This window comes from Macaca fascicularis, chromosome 11, assembly GCF_037993035.2.
Source record: "Macaca fascicularis isolate 582-1 chromosome 11, T2T-MFA8v1.1".
NCBI lineage: Eukaryota > Metazoa > Chordata > Mammalia > Primates > Cercopithecidae > Macaca > Macaca fascicularis.
The window spans coordinates 101881057-101900319 of record NC_088385.1 but is presented as its reverse complement, the minus strand read 5'-3'; the positions used below and the strand labels follow the sequence as shown (position 1 = coordinate 101900319).

At 44.7% G+C, this 19263-nt stretch overlaps 1 protein-coding gene and 1 pseudogene across 2 annotated transcripts in view; one reads left to right on the top strand and one right to left on the bottom strand.

The window, feature by feature from the left end:
• The window catches only part of TMCC3 (transmembrane and coiled-coil domain family 3), a 307823-nt gene that overhangs the window by 29196 nt on the left and 259364 nt on the right, over window positions 1-19263 (top strand). The gene's annotated exons all lie outside the window — the stretch shown is intronic.
• Window positions 10230-11397, bottom strand: LOC141407987 (keratin, type I cytoskeletal 19 pseudogene; annotated as a pseudogene).

Genomic DNA, 19263 nt, shown 5'->3' with positions numbered 1-19263 from the left:
TTGATTCCCTTTCTTTCCATGAAGCTGCTTTGATAGAATAATAATCTTAGCCCGCCCTTGCTCACCTGCGGTGGTGGGAGACCCGTCTGGAGAAGTTGGGTTGAAGGTTATGCTGTTGTTAGTGTTTCTTCTGATTTTTAAAATTGTTGCACAGATAGTCATACTACAAGTTGACATGAAGAATAAATATGTGTGAAGAGAGTTTAGTTTGGTAATGAAATAAAATCTATAGGTGTGGAAGGTTGGTGCTGGAAGGCTCACTGAGACCCGTCCAACCCATTGGTTTTTTCAGTATCCTAAGAGATAGAAGGCTTGCCCAAGGGCAGGCAGCAGGCGAGAGCAGAGCCTGAATTTAGACTTGCTGAGGTGGACAAGGCTGTGCTGCTACGGAGTGTTACTCTGTATAGTTTCAACCTTGATTTTTCTATATTCCTGATTCACTGTAAGGTGGAGATGTGGAACATGGCTCCCCAGTGGCCATTCTTCCCTGAATCATACCCAGCCATGGAGACTGTGTTCTTTCCCCCATGCCCTTCCCACCCAAGAGAGCCTTGAACAGCTCAGTTAGCAGTGCTTGTTCCTTATCCTGACCGGAAGGCCCAGCTACTCCTTTTGGTCTCTGAGACAGCTGAAGTGTTGGACTAACAAAAGCCACTGTGTTTTCTGCAGGGAAGGGGTAACTTGTGGCCAAACACTATGGTAGAGAAAAGATGTGAGAGGAGAAGATGCAGGATCACTGATGTGTAGATGTAACTGAAGACGGAGAAGGAATACGGTGTGATAGATTGCAAGGGCAGCCAGTTCCCCACCTCTCCCTGGATCCATGCCTTTGTAATTCTTTTCACTAAAGAGACACCCCTTGAATCGGCGTCTCTTTTTTCTTTTTTCTTTTCTTTTCTTTTTGTTTTTTTTAAGACGGAGTCTTGCTCTGTCACCCAGGCTGGAGTGCAGTGGCGTGATCTAGGCTCACTGATGCAACCTCCACCTCCCGGGTTCAAATGATTCTCCTGTCTCAGCCTCCTGAATAGCTGGGATCACAGGCACACGCCACCATGCCTGGCTAATTTTTATATTTTTAGTAGAGACGGGGTTTCGTCATGTTGGCCAGGCTAGTCTCACACTCCTGACCTCAGGTGATCCGCCCGTCTCGGCCTCCCGAAGTACTGTGATTACAGGCATGAGGCATTGCGCCCAGCCTGGCTGGCCTCTTGACATTGGCTTTGACCAACAAGCTGCAGTAGTATGATGGAGAGTATGCCAGCTCCAAGCCCAGGCCTTCAGAGACTGCATGATTCTTCTTGCTCTCTTGCACATCCACCGTTGTCTCACGGATGTTCTCAGAGCAGAGCTGAATTACCCTAATCTTCCCAGCTAAAGACTTCCTAAATCAGCAAAGAACCAGCTGATCACAGGGTGATAATTACTCCAGGGCAAGTAATCTCAGCCAGGATCAGCAGAGCCGCCTAACTGACCACTCCAGACCCTTGAGCTATGAGCCTTTACTGCTGTATGCCAGTGAGTTTCTCCAATTGCTTTCGCACAGCATTATTGTGAAACAGATAACGGATACACATCGGGATGGTGGGAAATGGACAGGTGGTTGGCCCTGTGTTCAGAAATGGAGAAACTTTCTCCTCCTCTCCTCCTATATAGCACTGTCTGAAAACACGGAGCAGTATTTCTGGTACAGTAGGAAAACAAAATAAAACAAACCAGCCATGGACAACTCTCAGCATCAGGAAAGTGCAGCATAGTTGGTGAAGTGCTACAAAGGGAAAGTGAACCTTCAGGCAAGGACTGTATCTTTCTAAGCTGTCAGAAACATCAGTAGTGGCTAGGCACGGAGGCTCACGCATGTAATCCCAGCACTTTGGGAGGCCAAGGCAGGCGGCTCACTTGAGGTCAGGGGTTTGAGACCAGCCTGGCCAACATGATGAAACCCCGTCTCTACTAAAAATACAAAAATTAGCCAGGCGTGGTGGTGAGCACCTGTAATCCCAGCTACTTGGGAGGCTGAGGCCGGAGAATCGCTTGAATCCAGGAGGTTGCAGTGAGCTGAAATCGTGGCACTGCACCAGCCTGAGTGACAGAATGAGACTCCGTCTTGAAAAAAAAAAAAAAAGAAGAAGAAGAAATTTTGTATGTCTGTACACCCACACATACATATCTCTTAAACCAATATTTAATGTCGTACTTAATAGTGAAACATTAGAGATTCCCTTTAAAACAAAAAAACTAAGATGATATTTATTATTGTTCTAGAATTTCTTGTCAATGCAATAAAGCATGAAACATATGAAATATAGCTGATAGTAGGACGTAAAAAGTTTTTAAAAAATAAGCAACATAATTACATACCAATAAAAAAGAAACAAATGTATGGTAATATTCCTAAACTTATTGGCAACTCAGTAATGTTGTGGGTTTATACATGAAGCATAATAGCTTTATTATATACCAGCAACAATCTGTTAGATAGAGAAAGTGCTTCTAGTTATAATAACAGTGAAAAAGCATAAAACCTTTAGAAAAACTCTCACAGCACATTGCTGGAATAAGTAAATAATGGAATTTACTAGGAGATATTTTTAAAAATTTTGAACAAAGGAGGTGTCAGGTTTGTGAATATAAGAACATTGAATATTTTACATGTATTATTTTTCTCCAAGTTATTTTGTAAATTTTATGTTAAGCCCATGTAGTTCTGCAGAAAAAGTTCATTGCTACATTCTCTCTGAGAGCTCAATTTGGTAGTGTGTGAGGAAAGCCTTGAAAGAGTCTCTGTCCTTTAGGGTGTAAGGAACAGAAAACCTGGTAAAAATGGTTTACACAGAAAGAAGTTTAGGTTTATCATCTCTCTGTCCAGAGGTGGAGTGTCTCCAGGAAATTCAGCAGCTCAAAAACATCACAAAGGACATGAGTCTTTCCTTTTGCTTCTCCGCTATCCTGAGTACATAGCTTGTTCCCATAGACTTAAGTCCTCGTAGTCAATATGGCTGCATCAGTTTCGGGCATTGCATCTTTTTACAATCATATCTAGAGTTGAGAAAAGGAACCATTCCTTCTTGCATGGGTATTTGTAAAGAAAACCTTTTCCAACAGCTCCCAAAAGACCTTTTCGCATGTCTTACTGGCCAGAATTGCATTAAATGGCCTGTACTAAAATAGGTGGTGAGTTAGATTTAGGTGGTAGCTTAGACTGTCAGGATTCTCCTTTCTCTTCCTTGTTGGGAAGAGGCTGCTTACTCTGAGCACATGGTAGAACGTAGGGTAAACAATGGAACAAAATGTGTCTCTACCAGCAATGAAGACGTGTGTGTGTGTGCGTGTGTGTGTGTGTGTAGGTGTAGGGGGACTGGCTTTGACTAGCAGTCTGTACTCTTTGAATCAAGAATTTCAGTTCTAGAAGCTTATTTTAAAGAAATAAGCACAGAGTTGAACATAGCTTTCTGTACTCAAATGAACAATAATACTTACAATAATGAATAAATAACTTCATTATTAATTAATTAGAAACTACAGAAATATATGGCACAGGTTTATTGTACATTCATGATAAATAGAATATTTAAACCATTAACAATTACGTTTTCAGATACTAATGGCATAAGAAAAACTCTATTAAATGTTTTCGGTGGGAGGAGAAAGATACGGAATTAAAATTAAGTGGATTTCATTTTCATTCAGTCACACTAATATACTGAAGATTGGGGAGAAACACCACCAGAATGTTGGTTTTATTCTAGTGATAAATTGTGGGTGATTTTCTCCTTTTCTGTATTTTCTGACTTTCTCCATTACTTTTAAGATCAGAATAATTAACAGCAGCAAAATCACACACTTAAATTGTATCGGTTAGATTTTGCTGGATAACAAACTATCCTAAAATGCGGTGATGTAACTATTTAGCCCATGGTTCTGTAGGCAAGCAATGTGGGCTGGGCCCATGTGGGCAGTTGTCTTCTAGGCTGGGCTGGCTCATCTTTATACCACATATGTTCTCGTTCTCCAGCAGCTAGCCTTGACTTGTTCTCGTGGCTGTAAAGCAGGGTTCTCATGGCTGTAAAGCAGGGAGCAGAAGAAAGCAGAGCCTCGTGGGGCTGGGTTCCGGACTGGCACATTGCCAGCTCTGCCACTTTATGTTGGCTAAAGCAATCCACGTGGCCAGCCCAGCTTCAAGGTTTGGTAAACAAACTCCCTTAATGAAAGAAGCCACATAGTCACACTGAGTAAAGGGTGTGGGTACAAGGGAGTGGGGTGGAGGATTTGGGGCCTTTTTTGCAAGCAGTCTGTCACTTCATCTTAAAAAGAAAGAAAACAGCAACAAGAGTCTTACCCAAAGATTCAACAAATAAAATGTGAACTAAAAGTCATACATTTAGGTGATGAGAACTTTATTTTTTGAGACAGAATGTCACTTCGTTTCCAAATCATATAGTTCACTGCAGCCCAAAACTCCTGGGCTCCAGTGGATTCTCCCACCCCAGCCTCCCCTCCTGCCTCAGCCTCCCCTCCTGCCTCAGCCTCCTGAGTAGCTGGGAGCACAGGCATTTGCCACCATACCTAGCTAACTTTTTATTTATTTATTTTTAAAGATGGGGTCTTGCTATGTTGCCCAGGCTGATCTAGAACTCCTGGCCTCCCGAAGCACTGGGATTATAAGCATGAACCACCGCGTCTGGTTGATGAGAACTTTTAAATAAGTGCTTTCCTTTAAGATGTTGGGTAAGATTTTATCTTTGACAGCTTATCTCTTGAGGTAGCACTAAGCATTTAATCAAGAAAGAGGATAAAGCAAAACCTCTCTATAAATGAATTAATATTGATGCACTCTCAGAATTTGTTCTTTGGGTGTGTTAATAACTCATTCTGTGCAGGTCTTCAAAGTGCTGAGTGATGGGACCATAGCCAGAAGCAACAGGCTGAAGCCTTGCCATGCTTGGAGGCTTATCACTTTTCATCCAGGTCCTCGCAGCAGTGAGAATTAGGAAAGACCCTTGGGGTACAGCCTCCAGTGAATAACTAGAGGATACATGCTGGTCCTCCTGGATGCATGGTCATCATGGCTATGGTATTCATTAGTGAGAGAGGCTCTAATGCATCCCAAACTCTGGGCAAACTCAGGGATTTTGTGGGAAACTGAAGCCTTAGGATACATGTGCTGCATCTTCTTGGAGCATTGCTTTGTTTGGTTTATGTTTTTTTTGTTTTTTGTTTTTTTTTTTTTGAGATGGAGTCTCACCTTATCGTGCGGGCTAGAGTGCAGTGGCGCGATCTCGGCTCACTGCAACCTCCGCCTCCTGGGTTCAAGCAATTCTCCTACCTCAGCCTCCTCACTACCTGGGATTATAGGCGCCTGTCACCACACCCAGCTTATTTTTGTATTTGTAGTGGAGACAGGGTTTTAGCCTGTTGGCCAGGCTGGTCACGAACTCCTGACTCAGGTGATCCACCCACCTCGGCCTCCCAAAGTGCTGGGATTACAGGCATGAGCCACCATGCCCAGCCTAATATGAATATCTTAAACAACATGGTATGTTTATCAAAATGAAAACATTTACCTTGGTACAACACTATTAACTTTAGTTGTTAACTACATACTTTATTCACATTTTCCCAGTTTTTCCTCGAATGTTATTTTCTGTTCCAGGATCCAATCCACATTATATTTAGTTATCATGTCTCCTTAGTCTCATCCAATGTATGACACTTTCATCTTCCCTTGTCTTATATGGCTGCAATAGTTTGGATGTTTGACCCTTGCTAATCTCATGTTGAAATCCGATTTCCAGTGTAGGAAGTGAGTGCCTAATGGGAAGTGTTTGGGTCATGGGAGTGGATCCCCAGTGAATAACTTGGTGCTGTCCTCGTGATAATGAGTGAGTTTTCACTCTGTTAGTTCCCATGAGAGCTGGTTGCTAAAAAGAGCCTACCCCTGTACTCTCTTTCTCGCTTTTTTTTTGAGATAAGGTCTTGTTTTTTGGCCCAGGTTGAAGTGGACAGGCATGATCACGGCTCACTGCAGCCTCAACCTCCTAGACTCAAGAGATCCTCCCACCTCAACCCCCCGAGCAGCTGTGACTAAGGCACACGTCACCTTGCCCAGCTAATTTTTCTATTTTTTGTAGAGATGGGGTTTCACCATGTTGCCCAGGCTGGTCTCAAACACCTGGGCTCAACAGATTCTCCCCTTTTGGCCTCCCAAAATGGTGGGATTACAAGCATGAGCCACTGTGCCCGGACCCTATCCTCTCTCTTGCTTCTCCTCTCACCATGTGATCTCTGCACACACCAGTTCCCTTTCACCTTCTGCCATGAGTGGAAGCAGCCTGAGACCCTCACCAGAAGCAGATGCTGGCACCATGCTTCTTGAATATCCTGCAGAACCATGAGCCAAAAAAACAGATGTTGCTTTATAACAACACTAAATGGACTGAGACATATGACCTTGACACTTTTGAACAGTAGTATTCAGGCATTTTGTAGAATGTTCTTCCATTTGGGTTTGTCTAGTGTCTTCTCAGGATTAGATTGAGGTTATGGACTTTGGGGACAAATACAATTCAGGTGATATGCTGTTCTCACTGCGGCCTGTGAAGGAGTACATGATGTCAAGATGGCTTGTTACTGGTGATGTTAACCTCACTTAGTTATCAAGTCATGTCTGCTAGGTTTCACTACTGTAAGGTTACTGTCTTTCCCTTTCCATCATTTATTAATAGAGAGGAATCACCAAGTCCAGCCCACACTCAGGGCATGGGGGGATTAAGTTCCACCTCTTGGAGGAGTATCAAAGAGTCTGTGGACATATTTTAAAACCACCACAGTAATTAATATTTGTATTAGCATTCAGGAAGGAGATATTTTAAGGTTGTGGAAATAATGTTTCTCTATAAAGTTTCACAGATTGATTTTAGCTTCATCAGTGGATCTTGTTGGAGCAGTTATTACTATGGTGTTCTAATCATGATTTTCTCTTTTCTTTCTTAAAAAAAATTTGTAAACTGTTGAGTTCTGTATTAATGTCCATAATCCTGCTATTACCGAAAGTGCAAGAGCTGATCATTCCCGGGACGACTGAAGGCCATAATTTTTTTTAGGGCAAACATTTCTGCTCCAGTGAAATACAGGTGATTTTCTATTTTCCTAGTTCCTTCTACAAGTATTAATTAGAATTCTTTTGTAAGGAAGATCTGTCCCTTTTGCTGTATTTACTTAGTTACTTATTTATTTCGGTATAGGCTTATAGATACTTGATTTATTCTATGATCTTATACTACTATCCCTGTTTTTTTTTTTTTTTTTTTTTTTTTTTCTCTAATTTGTTCCAGCTTTGACTATTGGGAACTCCTTCAGTTTGGCTTATATGTCCATTTGACATGCCCCATCTTTCTTCTTTTTTCCTTTTTCCCCCTTGCCTTTTTAAAAAAGCACCTCCCTTGCTTTGTGGCATTCTAAGATGTCCAGGTTCATCTTGCATTTTCCTTGGTGCAGTTCAAAGGGGACAGAAAGGGCTGCTGGGTGTGCATGTAAACATAGGGTGGCCTAGAGTCAGCCATTTCTTCAAGGAACACTGGTCTCTTGGAGGTCATCTGGAGGATGGTACTTAGAAACCAACGTCCAGATACTAGGTGTGCTTCTTGCTACAGGGACATCACAGCTTCAAGGCTGCCTGAGTGGACAAAGCTGGGAAATATATGTGACATGTACACCCATCTATAGTATACATATATATATATATACACACACACCCCTGCATTTCTGTATCTGTGTGTGTATATAAAACAATGCTGGCCGGGCATGGTGGCTCATGCCTGTAATCCCAGCACTTTAGGAGGCTGAGGTGGGCGGATCACGAGGTTAGGAGTTCGAGACCAGCCTGGCCAATATGGTGAAACCCCGTTTCTACTAAAAATACAAAAAAATTAGCCAGACGTGGTGGTGCACACCTGTAGTCCCAGCTACTCGGGAGGCTGAGGCAGGAGAATCACTTGAACCCAGGAGGTGGAGGTTGCAGTGAGCCGAGATTGTGCCACAGACTCCAGCCTGGGAGACAGAGTGAGACTCTGTCTCAAAAAAACCCAAAAAACAAACAAACAAACAAAAATCAATGCCATGAGTCATACTGATATTGCAACATCACTTTTACTCAGTAACTTTTTGGAGAACATGATTAAAAATTTTTTTTTAATGATAATAAACTTGTACAGTTGATCTATTAGGATGGCATTTGGCCACAAGCAAGAGGTAGCCACGCAGGGGTCCACATTCCTCACAGTCATCCTTGGAATAAGTGGAGGCTGGCCTGGGCGCAGAAACCAGAACCATCCCCTTGGCCTTCCTGGCTCTTTCCCCATGGCCGCAGATGGCTGCTTTAGCAGCACTAAAGGCAGTGGAAGGGTCAAAAGGCTTCTTTTGTGTGATATGGTTTGGATATTTGTCCCCGCCCAAATCTCATGTTGAAATGTAATCCCCAATGTTGGAGGTGGGGCCTGGTGGGGGAGGTGTTTGGGTCATGGAGCAGATCCCTCATGTCTTGGTGCTGTCCTTGTGATAGTGAGTGAGTTCTCAAGAGATCTGGTTGTTTAAGTTTGTGGCACCTCTGCTCCAACTCACTCTTGCTCCTGCATTCACCATGTGACATGCCTGTTCCCATTTTGCCTTCTGCCGTGAGTAAAAGCTCCCTGAGGCCTCCCTGGAAGCTGTGCTCAGGATGCCGGTGCCATGCGTGTACAGCCTGCAGAACTGTGAGCCAGTTAAACCTCTTCTCTTTATAAATCACCCAGTGTCAGGTATTCCTTTATAGCAGTGCAAGAATGGCCTAATACACTTTGCATAAACCTGTGTCTTTTTTTTTTTTGAGACGGAGTTTCGCTCTTGTCGCCCAGGCTAGAGTGCAATAGCGTGATCTCGGCTTACTGAAACCTCTGCCTCCCAGGTTCAAGTGATTCTTCTGCCTCAGCCTCCCGAGTAGCTGGGATTACAAGTGTGTGCCACCACGCCCGGCTAATTTTTGTATTTTTAGTAGAGATGGGGTTTCACCACGTTGGCCAGTCTGGTCTCGAACTCCTGATCTCAGGTGATACACCTGCTTCGGCCTTCCAAAGTGCTGGGATTACAGGTGTGAACCACCGCACCTGGCCAAACCTATGTCTTTTTATTGGGAAAGGAAGTCTTTCCCTGCTGACCTCCCTGTTTAGTGAGACCTGAGTTATACTTGCCTTTGACTTGTCACTGGCCAAAGAGAAGGAGAAAACCAAAGAAAAGGTTGAATCCTATCATGATTCACTTTCTGAGGCTGAGAGAGGGACCTGTCCTCCCTCAGGTTGGGTTCAAAGGGGACAGAAAGGGCTGCTGGGTGCGCACGTAAATGTAGGGTGGCCTAGGATACAGACTTCTTTTTTTTTTTTTTTTTTTGAGACAGAGTCTCGCTCTATCGCCCAGGCTGGAGTGCAGTGGCCAGATCTCTGCTCACTGCAAGCTCCGCCTCCCGGGTTTACGCCATTCTCCTGCCTCAGCCTCCCGAGTAGCTGGGACTACAGGCGCCCACCACCTCGCCCAGCTAGTTTTTTGTATTTTTTAGTAGAGAGGGGGTTTCACCGTGTTAGCCAGGATGGTCTTGAGCTCCTGACCTCGTGATCCACCTGTCTCGGCCTCCCAAAGTGCTGGGATTACAGGCTTGAGCCACTGCGCCCGGCCGGATACAGACTTCTTAGGAAGTTTTAAAGATTGGAGATACTTAGTGCTTACCTTCCAGGAGGAGAAACAGAGACACAGAAAGGTTAATACACTGGCCAAAAGTCACAGAGTAAGTGCTGGAGCCAGGGTTGGAAGTCACGGAGTGTGGTTCCACAGTCTATAGACACACACTAGCCACAGGCACGTTGGATACAGTACACTCTGGGATCTGGACCTGTAGGAATGCAGGCCCGTGTTGAAAAGGTGCCAACTCCTCTGGCTCATTGTGGGTCCTGGCCGTCCACATTGCAGGGTCACTTTTTTGACTGAGATGTTTTCTGTTATAGTTGTCCCTTAGACAAAGTGAAGAGGTACCCCTGTCCATTACACCTTAATTCGACTTGGCCTTCTGGATCATTTTATATGTTGACATTTGCCCAAGAGGAGCCTGGGGATTGGACTGGAACTTTTCTTTGCTCTTTTTTTTTTTTTTTCCCTCCCTTGGGCTATAAAATTTTACTGGCAGGTCAGGGGAAGAGCCAGGGGTAAGGGTTCCTTCCTTCCCATCCCCCTACCCAGGAGACGCGCTCTGAGGAGAGCAGAGGCCCCGGAGCCTGCCGCCTCAGAGGACCTTGGAGGTGGACAGGTTGTTGTAGTGATCTTCCTGGCCCTCGAGCAGGCTGCGGTAGGTGGTGATCTGCTCCAGGAGCTGCTGGTACTCCTGATTCTGGTACTCCTGATTCTGCCACTCACCTTCAGCTTGCACATCACCCAGCTGGGCTTTAATACTGCTGATCAGTGCCTGGATCTGTGCCAGCTGGGCTCCAGAGCACACCTCTGTTTCTGCCAATGTGCTTTCCAAGGGAGTTTTCATGCTGAGCTGCAACTGCAACTCAAGACCCTGGAGGGTGCACCGCAAGTCAGTGACCTCGGACCTGCTTACCTGGAGTTGCTCTGTGTGGCCAGTGACCTCCTGGTTCAGTTCCTCAGTCCAGCTGGTGAACCAGGCTTCAGCATCCTTCTGGTTCTACTTGGCCATGACCTCATATTGGCTTTACCTGTCACTCGGGATCTTGGCAGGTCAGAGTCGAATCCACCTCCACATTGACCTGGTCTCCCACTTGGCCCCTCAGGACATTGATTTCCTTCTCGTGGTTCTTCTTCAGGTAGGCCAGCTCTTCCTTCAGGCCTTTGATCTGTGCCTTCAGGTCAGTCCTGGCCAGGGTCACCTCATCCAGCACCCATACTTGGTTCGGACATCATCTGCAGCCAGATGGGTGTTGTCGATCTGTAGGACAATCCTGGAGTTTTCAATGATGGCACCAAGAATCTTGTCCTGTAGGTCCTCGATGGTCCTATAGTTGGCTGTAGTTGCGGGAGGGCCTGGGCCCCTGCTTCTGCTACTGGTCACGGAGCTTCACCTCCAGTTTGCTGTTGGCTGCCTTCAGGGCATGCACCTTGTCCAAGTAGGAGGCCAGGCGATCATTGAGGTTCTGCATGGTGAGCTTCTCATTGCCCGCAAGCAGCCCGTCGGACCAAGCCAGGATGCCGCTGTAGCCCCCTGAAGGAGGACGAGGACACAGAGCGGGCAGAGGACATGGATATGCCATGGCCGCCGGAGCCCCGGTGCCTGCTGGGGGACTGGAACTTTTCTAGTGAGCAGTAGAGAGCGCAGTCCAGCTTGCACGCAGCCACAGTGCTGAAGGAAGGAGCAGCCATTAGGATAGTTATGTGCTTGTCCCGGCCTGTCACTACAAAGATTTGTGACCTCAGGCAAAGTCCTGAATCAGATGGTCTTAAGACAGTGTATCATCTCATCTGACTTTGATGGAACAGACATGCAGTCCCCCTTTTTCTGTCTCATTTCCCTCATCCGTGAAATAGGGGAACTGTGGGGGGCGATCCGGATAAACCTTAACATGCTGGTCAGAGGAGAGTGGGGCTCTGAACAGAGCTGGGAGGCCCCCAGTACTTCTCTCAGCTATCTGTTCCGTGTCTCCTGTCTGCTCCTTCACATGAGCTACAAGGAATCTCTGCAAAAGGGTAAGGTGGGAACTCAAACTGGGAGGGGTGGAGACTGACGACAAGCCAGGAAGATATGTGCCGAGAAAGATGCCAGATGAACTCGATCTCAAACCCCACAGCGCGTTCTCTGTGGGCCCTGGCTCGCGTTTGTCAGTCGGTAATTTCAGAGTCAGCAGATCTGTTTCTCACATCTGGATGCCAAAAAGCAGGAAATCCCTGGTCCTGGCTGGGATCGGGGGATGATCTCAGATGTGGAGACAGGGCAGCAGGCCCTCAGATGGGCTTCCAAGCAAGTCTTGTCCCCAGTAGGAGCCCATGATTCCTCTTTTCAGCCACTTGGATCTTTTGCTTTTTAGTTTTGGTGACTGATCTTCTGTTCCAGCCGGGGGAACAAAGTTTCTGCACAGAGGCTTGCTCCAGGATTCTCTTTCTTCTTCTTTTTTTGACTAGGGACTGCTGACGTCACTTCTCTTTCGTTTTCTTTTGGAATTTATTCCTGTTTGACAGAGTCCTTCCCTGGCCTGATGCTCTCAGGCATAGCTTGGTGGTTAAGCTTCCCCCTTCCCACTAAGTCTTATTCTCTTCCCAGACACAGGCACTCCCCACTTGGCTGTCTGAGTTTGGGATTCTACCTAATAGCCCTTTTGCCATTTGGGGCCTGGCCTGGTATCAAGTGTCTACTTTTAAAAAACAGCCTTGGGCTGGGCTCTGCGGCTCTGCCTGTGAGCCCTTCTGGAGACGGAGGCAGGCAGATGGCTCTGAGTCCAGGGGTTTAAGGCCAGCCTGGGCAACATGATGAAACCTCATCTCTTCAAAAATACAAACATTAGCTGGGTGTGGGGGCATGCACCTGTGGTCCCAGCTATGGGCGGTGGGGGCTCTGGAGCAGGAGGATTGCTCGAGCCTGGGAGGTGGAGATTGCAGTGAACAATGAGATCACTTGGACTCGGGAAGGGGAACATCACACACCGGGGCCTATCATGGCGGGGGGGGAGGGGGGAGGGATTGCATTGGGAGTTATACCTGATGTAAATGACGAGTTGATGGGTGCTGATGAGTTGATGGGTGCAGCACACCAACATGGCACAAGTATACATATGTAACAAACCTGCACGTTATGCACATGTACCCTAGAACTTAAAGTATAATAATAAAACAAACAAACAAACAAACAAAAAAAAGTCAGATAACAAATATTTTAGGCCTTGCAGGGTCATACAGCTTTTAACACAGCTACCCAGCTCTGCAGTTATGAGATAAATGCACCCATTGACAATATAGAAATCAATTGCACGTGCGCACGCGCACACATACACATACACACACACACGAAGAATGTATTACGTGTTAGTGAGACAGCCAGGTTGAAATGGCTCCCTGGCAAAACTCCAGCTGGCCTTTGCACTGGGAGGAATGCACACCGCGGGGGAGCCACAGAAGTTCACACCTTTTGCAATGGGGAGGAGCCTGGCCCCTCCTCTTCCTGTGTGGAAACTGGGATTCAAACTGCAAAGCGGGAAGCACACAAGCAAGGACTCTGGCTTTATAAGGGTCCCTGTTTCCTGTTTTTCCCTTTTCACCCAATAAAACTCTGCCTTATTCACTAAAAAAAAAAAAAAAAAACAGCCTTGGGCTGGGCTCTGCGGCTCTGCCTGTGAGCCCTTCTGGAGACGGAGGCAGGCAGATGGCTCTGAGTCCAGGGATTTAAGGCCAGCCTGGGCAACATGATGAAACCTCATCTCTTCAAAAATACAAACATTAGCTGGGTGTGGGGGCATGCACCTGTGGTCCCAGCTATGGGCGGTGGGGGCTCTGGAGCAGGAGGATTGCTCGAGCCTGGGAGGTGGAGATTGCAGTGAGCTGTCATCGCACAACTGCATTCCAGCCTGGGTAACAGAGCAAAACCCTGTCTCAAAAAATAAATAAAGCCGGGCGCGGTGGCTCAAGCCTGTAATCCCAGCACTTTGGGAGGCCAAGACGGGTGGATCACGAGGTCAGGAGATCGAGACCATCCTGGCTAACACAGTGAAACCCCGTCTCTACTAAAAAATACAAAAAACTAGCCGGGCGAGGTGGCGGGCGCCTGTAGTCCCAGCTACTCGGGAGGCTGAGGCAGGAGAATGGCGTGAACCTGGGAGGTGGAGCTTGCAGTGAGCAGAGATCTGGCCACTGCACTCCAGCCTGGGCGACAGAGCAAGACTCCATCTCAAAAATAAATAAAAATAAATAAATAAATAAATAAATAATAAAATAAAATAAAAAACAGCCTTTAAAACCTACATTTATTTTGATTTCTAAAGCAATACATGTCTGCTGTGTAAAATTTGGGAAGTAAAAGTAACAAAGAAGACAATAAAGATCCACCTTAATCCCAGTGCCCAGAGAATTAATGTTTCATGCATTTTATTTCACTTTCTTCTGGAAGTATGTATATACATGTGGGTATGAATATTTAACATAGTTGGAGCCATGGTTTATAACACATTTTGCTTTTATGTTCTCACTAACCCCTGTTAATATGACCCTAGCCATGTCTTTGAATTTTTTGAAGTTAAATTATGCTCTACTTATTTAATGATCATACACTCACTTTCTACCTTTTGTACCTATCATCCCTTCTTCACTCTCATTCCCCTGTCTGTTTTAGGATGATGAGGAGGAGGAGGAGGAAGAGGATCAGTCATATAGAAACTCTTGGTATTGATACATTCATGCTTGTAGTGCTCTGTAAGGTTGATGCTGTTACTATCCTCTTATTAATGGATGAGAAAACAGAAGTTAAGGAAATTGTCCAGGTTGCATGCCCTAGTAAGGGACCGAACTGGATTTGAACTTTGACACTAGCTCAGAGTCTGGACTAGCCTCCCTTGATATTCTTCTTGTGAGCACTTCTTTTCTGGGTCGAAGATAACATGATAGCATTTTCTAGATTTTGTGGATAAAGCTGGGTGTTAGTCTTGGCCTGGCCACTTCCATCCTCTGTGGCCTTTGGTAAGTTATTTCACCTCTCTAGATCCCTTGGGCCTTTTTGGGTCCCAGGGTCTATGACTTCGTAGTGGAAAGAAAACAACAGAGACAACATTCAAGGACAGACCCAGAATGACAGGAACATCATTGTCTACTTGATTTCAGGGACACTTACATTTGGCTCTAAAAGACATTTCTGTGAGGAAGTTGGTTTTCTCTACACTTTACTAAGGCAGGAGCTAGGTGGTGCCCAGGAGAAGTCCCCACATGAGCTGTGAGGTTTTCTTGTATGCTAAGTTAGAGCGGTTCTCACGAAGGGTAAGCCCCATGACATACTTCCCTTGAGTGTACTGAGGTCACAGGGCTTCTGTGACTCACCAGCAAGTGTGGGGAGTAAAGGGCATGTGTCCCTCCCTGGCACAGGCACCCGCCCCCTGCCATGTTGTGGCATGATCATTGAGGTGTGTGGCTGGAAGAATGCTCCAGCCAGCTAAAGTAGGCTTCTTTAGTTGCCGTGTGTGCTGCTGGGCGAGTGAGGCGGGCTGGGCAAGCCAGAGGCGACTGCTCTGCTTTTCCTGACATCAGTGATGGGACTGTCTTGCTTGGTGGCACAGATATTTTTCCAGGGTTCTGTCCCTCCACCCACTGACCAGAAAAATAAAAAGAGAACAAGAAGACACTTGTCTTACAAAATAAAAAGTTTACCCCATGCAGTTTCCCTTCCCTTTTCATGTAGATGTTACAAAGCAAAAACACACCCCCACAGCGAGGGGTTTTTGAACATCGACTGGGTTTCAGCTGTCACCCAGGAAGCAGCCAGCACTGTACGTGGCCCTTTGCTTTACTCTGCAGGTGTTGGTGATTCTCGGGTGCAATGTCTGGCAGTTGGGTTTCTGTGCCAGGTCCTCTGCACATGGCTTTCTTTGTTCAGTATTATTTCCCCTGTTTGCCAGGCTTCTCTGAGGAGATACTGACATTTTTTCTTTGTCCAGTTCTCTTATCCTAGAAACAAACCAAAACTGCACCTTTTAAAAATGTTTGTTTTCCTATGGTTGATTTGGAAAATATCTCGCTTTAGCCAGGGAATAGTACAGCTTTTGTTCTGTTAGTGAAATGATCTGGGGATTTTATTTCAAAGTATAAGTCCCTAAGATAACGAATGAGGGTTATACGGAAGGGAACATGGTTGTGTTTGGGAAGTGAATTAAATTGAATAGAGCAATGATGAAGCACTAAATGTATGTTAGGAACATACACATGTCAGTCAAGTTTTCAAGTCTCCCAAGGAAACTACAGTCATAGTGATGGTAACGATGATGTGTCGATAATAAAGATAATAACGTCAGCATTTGTTGAGTATTTACCATGTGCTGTTAATAGATAGTGTGCTAGTTTAAAACAACTTGGTTGTATGTATTATTTTTGTTGTGTAGGAACAAGAAACTGAAACTCAGTCTAAGTAACATGCTCAAGTCAGCTGGTAAGTAGGAATGCTGTGTTTTAGACACAGGTTGAGTCCACAGTTCCAACCCTTAACCTCCAGGCAAACTGCCTTCAAAATCATATTTTAAGAGATCTTGGGCCGGGTGTGGTGGCTCACGCCTGTAATTGCCACGCTTTGGGCCAAGGCGGGTGGATCATTTCAGGTCAGGAGTTCCAGACCAGCCTGGCCAACAAGATGAAACCCTTTCTCTACTAAAAATACAAAAATTAGCTGGGCATGGTGGCAGGCGCTTATAGTTCCAGTTACTTTGGAGGCTGAAGCAGGAGAATTGCTTGAACCCAGGAGGCGGAGGTCGCAGTGAGCCGAGACTGTGCCACTGCACTCCAGCCTGGATGACAGAGCAACACTCCGTCTCAAAAATTAATAATAATTAAAAAAAGAGATCTGGGTATTTTAGCTTTGATTAAAAAAATAATAGAGTCTTGCTATGTTTCCTAGGCTGATCTCAAACTCCTGGGCTCAAGCGTTTTTCCTGCCTTGGCCTCCAGAGTACCTGGGACTACAGGTGTGCACCATTGTGCCTGACTTACAGCTTTACATTTTGAGATACCCAAAGAAAGTGCTTTTGATAAATAAAATTGAAGAAGGAAATGTATTTTTTCTCTCCATTTTGTTTCTATCTTTGGATTGCCTATGACTCATAATGAATATGACTGGAATATCTGCCCTCTGAACTGAGCCCACAACTTTATTGAGGTATAATTTACATATCTAAAGTCCATCCATTGTAAATACGTTGTTTTTTAGTGAATTTGTAAGAGTTGTGCAACCATCTCCATAATCCATGTTTAGAACATGTCCATCACTGCACAAAGTGGCCTTGTGCCCATTTGTGGTTAGTCTCTGCTCCCACCCCCAACCCCAGTCAACCACTAATCCACTTTCTGTCTTTATACATTTGCTTTTGCTAGAAATTTCATATAAGTGGAATCATTTAATATAGGGTTTTGTGACTGGCTTTTCCTCGCTTAGCATATTTTTGACACTTATCACTGTTGTAATGTACATTGGTAGTTCCCTTTTATTGCTGACTATCTCATTATATGGTTATACCACATCTTGTTAACTCATTCACCAGTTGATGGACATTTGAGTTGTTTCTACGTTTTGACTATTATGAATAATGCTGCTATAATCATTTGTATGCAAGTTTTTGTGTAGACAAATGTTTTTATTTCTCTTGGGTAGACACCTAGAATTGTCATTTCTGGGACATATGGCAGATATATGTTTAATCTTTTGAGAAGCTGTTACAGTGCTTTCCACAGTGACTGCACCATTTAACCTTCCCGTCTCTGGGGTATGAGGGGGTTCCAGTTGCTCCACATCCCATTCTACACTTGATATTTTCTGTTGTTTTGATTATAGCCATTCTGGTGGGTGTGTAGTGGTATCTCATTGTGGTTTTAATTTGCATTTCTGTAATGACTAATAATATTGAACAGTTTTGCATGTGCTTATTAGCTGTTTATATATATATTTTATTATACTTTAAGTTCTAGGGTACATGTGCACAACATGCAGGTTCGTTACATACATATACATGTGCCGTGTTGATGTGCTGCACCCATTAACTCATCATTTACATTAGGTATGTCTCCTAATGCTATCCCTCCCCCCTCACCCCACCCCATGACAGACCCCAGTGTGTGATGTTCTCCATCCTGTGTCCAAGTGTTCTCATTGTTGAATTCCCACCTATGAGTGAGAACACATGGTGTTTGGTTTTCTGTCCTTGCGACAGTTTGCTGAGAATGATGGTTTCCAGCTTCATCCATGTTGCTACAAAGGACATGAACTCATCCTTTTTTATGGCTGCAAAGTATTCCATGGTGTATATGTGCCACATTTTCTTAATCCAGTCTGTCACTGATGGACATTTGGGTTGGTTCCAAGTCTTTGCTACTGTGAATAGTGCCACAATAAACATACATGTGCATGTGTCTTTATAGCAGCATGATTTATAATCCTTTGGGTATATACCCAGTAATGGGGTGGCTGGGTCAAATGGTATTTCTAGTTCTGGATCCTTGAGGAATTGCCACACCATCTTCCAGAATGGTTGAACTAGTTTACAGTCCCACCAACAGTGTAAAAGTGTTCCTATTTCTCCACATCCTCTCCAGCACCTGTTGTTTCCTGACTTTTTAATGATTGCCATTCTAACTGGTATGAGATGGTATCTCATTGTGGTTTTGATTTGCGTTTCTCTGATGGCCAGTGATGATGAGCATTTTTTCATGTGTCTGTTGGCTGCATAAATATCTTCTTTTGAGAAGTGTCTGTTCATATCCTTCGCCCACTTTTTGATGGGGTTATTTGATTTTTTCTTGTAAATTTGTTTAAGTTCTTTGCAGATTCTGGATATTAGCCCTTTGTCAGATGGGTAGATTGTAAAAATTTTCTCCCATTCTATAGGTTGCCTGGTCACTCTGATGGTAGTTTCTTTTGCTGTGCAGAAACTCTTTAATTAGATCCCATTTGTCTATTTTGGCTTTTGTTGCCATGGCTTTTGGTATTTTAGTCATGAGGTCCTTGCCCATTCCTATGTCCTGAATGGTATTGCCTAGGTTTTCTTGTAGGGTTTTTATGGTTTTAGGTCTAACATTTAAGTCTTTAATCCATCTTGAATTAATTCTTGTATAAGGTGTAAGGAAGGGATCCAGTTTCAGCTTTCTACATATGGCTAGCCAATTTTCCCAGCACCATTTATTAAATAGGGAATCCTTTCCCCACTTCTTATTTTTGTCAGGTTTGTCAAACATCAGATGGTTGTAGATGTGTGGTATTATTTCTGAGGGCTCTGTTCTGTTCCGTTGGTCTATATCTCTGTTTTGGTACCAGTACCATGCTGTTTTGGTTACTACAGCCTTGTAGTACAGTTTGAAGTCAGGTTGCGTGATTCCTCCAGCTTTGTTCTTTTGGCTTAGGATTGTCTTGGCAATGCGGGCTCTTTTTTGGTGGCATATTAACTTTAAAGTAGTTTTTTCCAATTCTGTGAAGGAAGTCGTTGATAGCTTGATGGGGATGGCATTGAATCTATAAATTACCATGGACAGTATAGCCATTTTCACGGTATTGATTTTTCC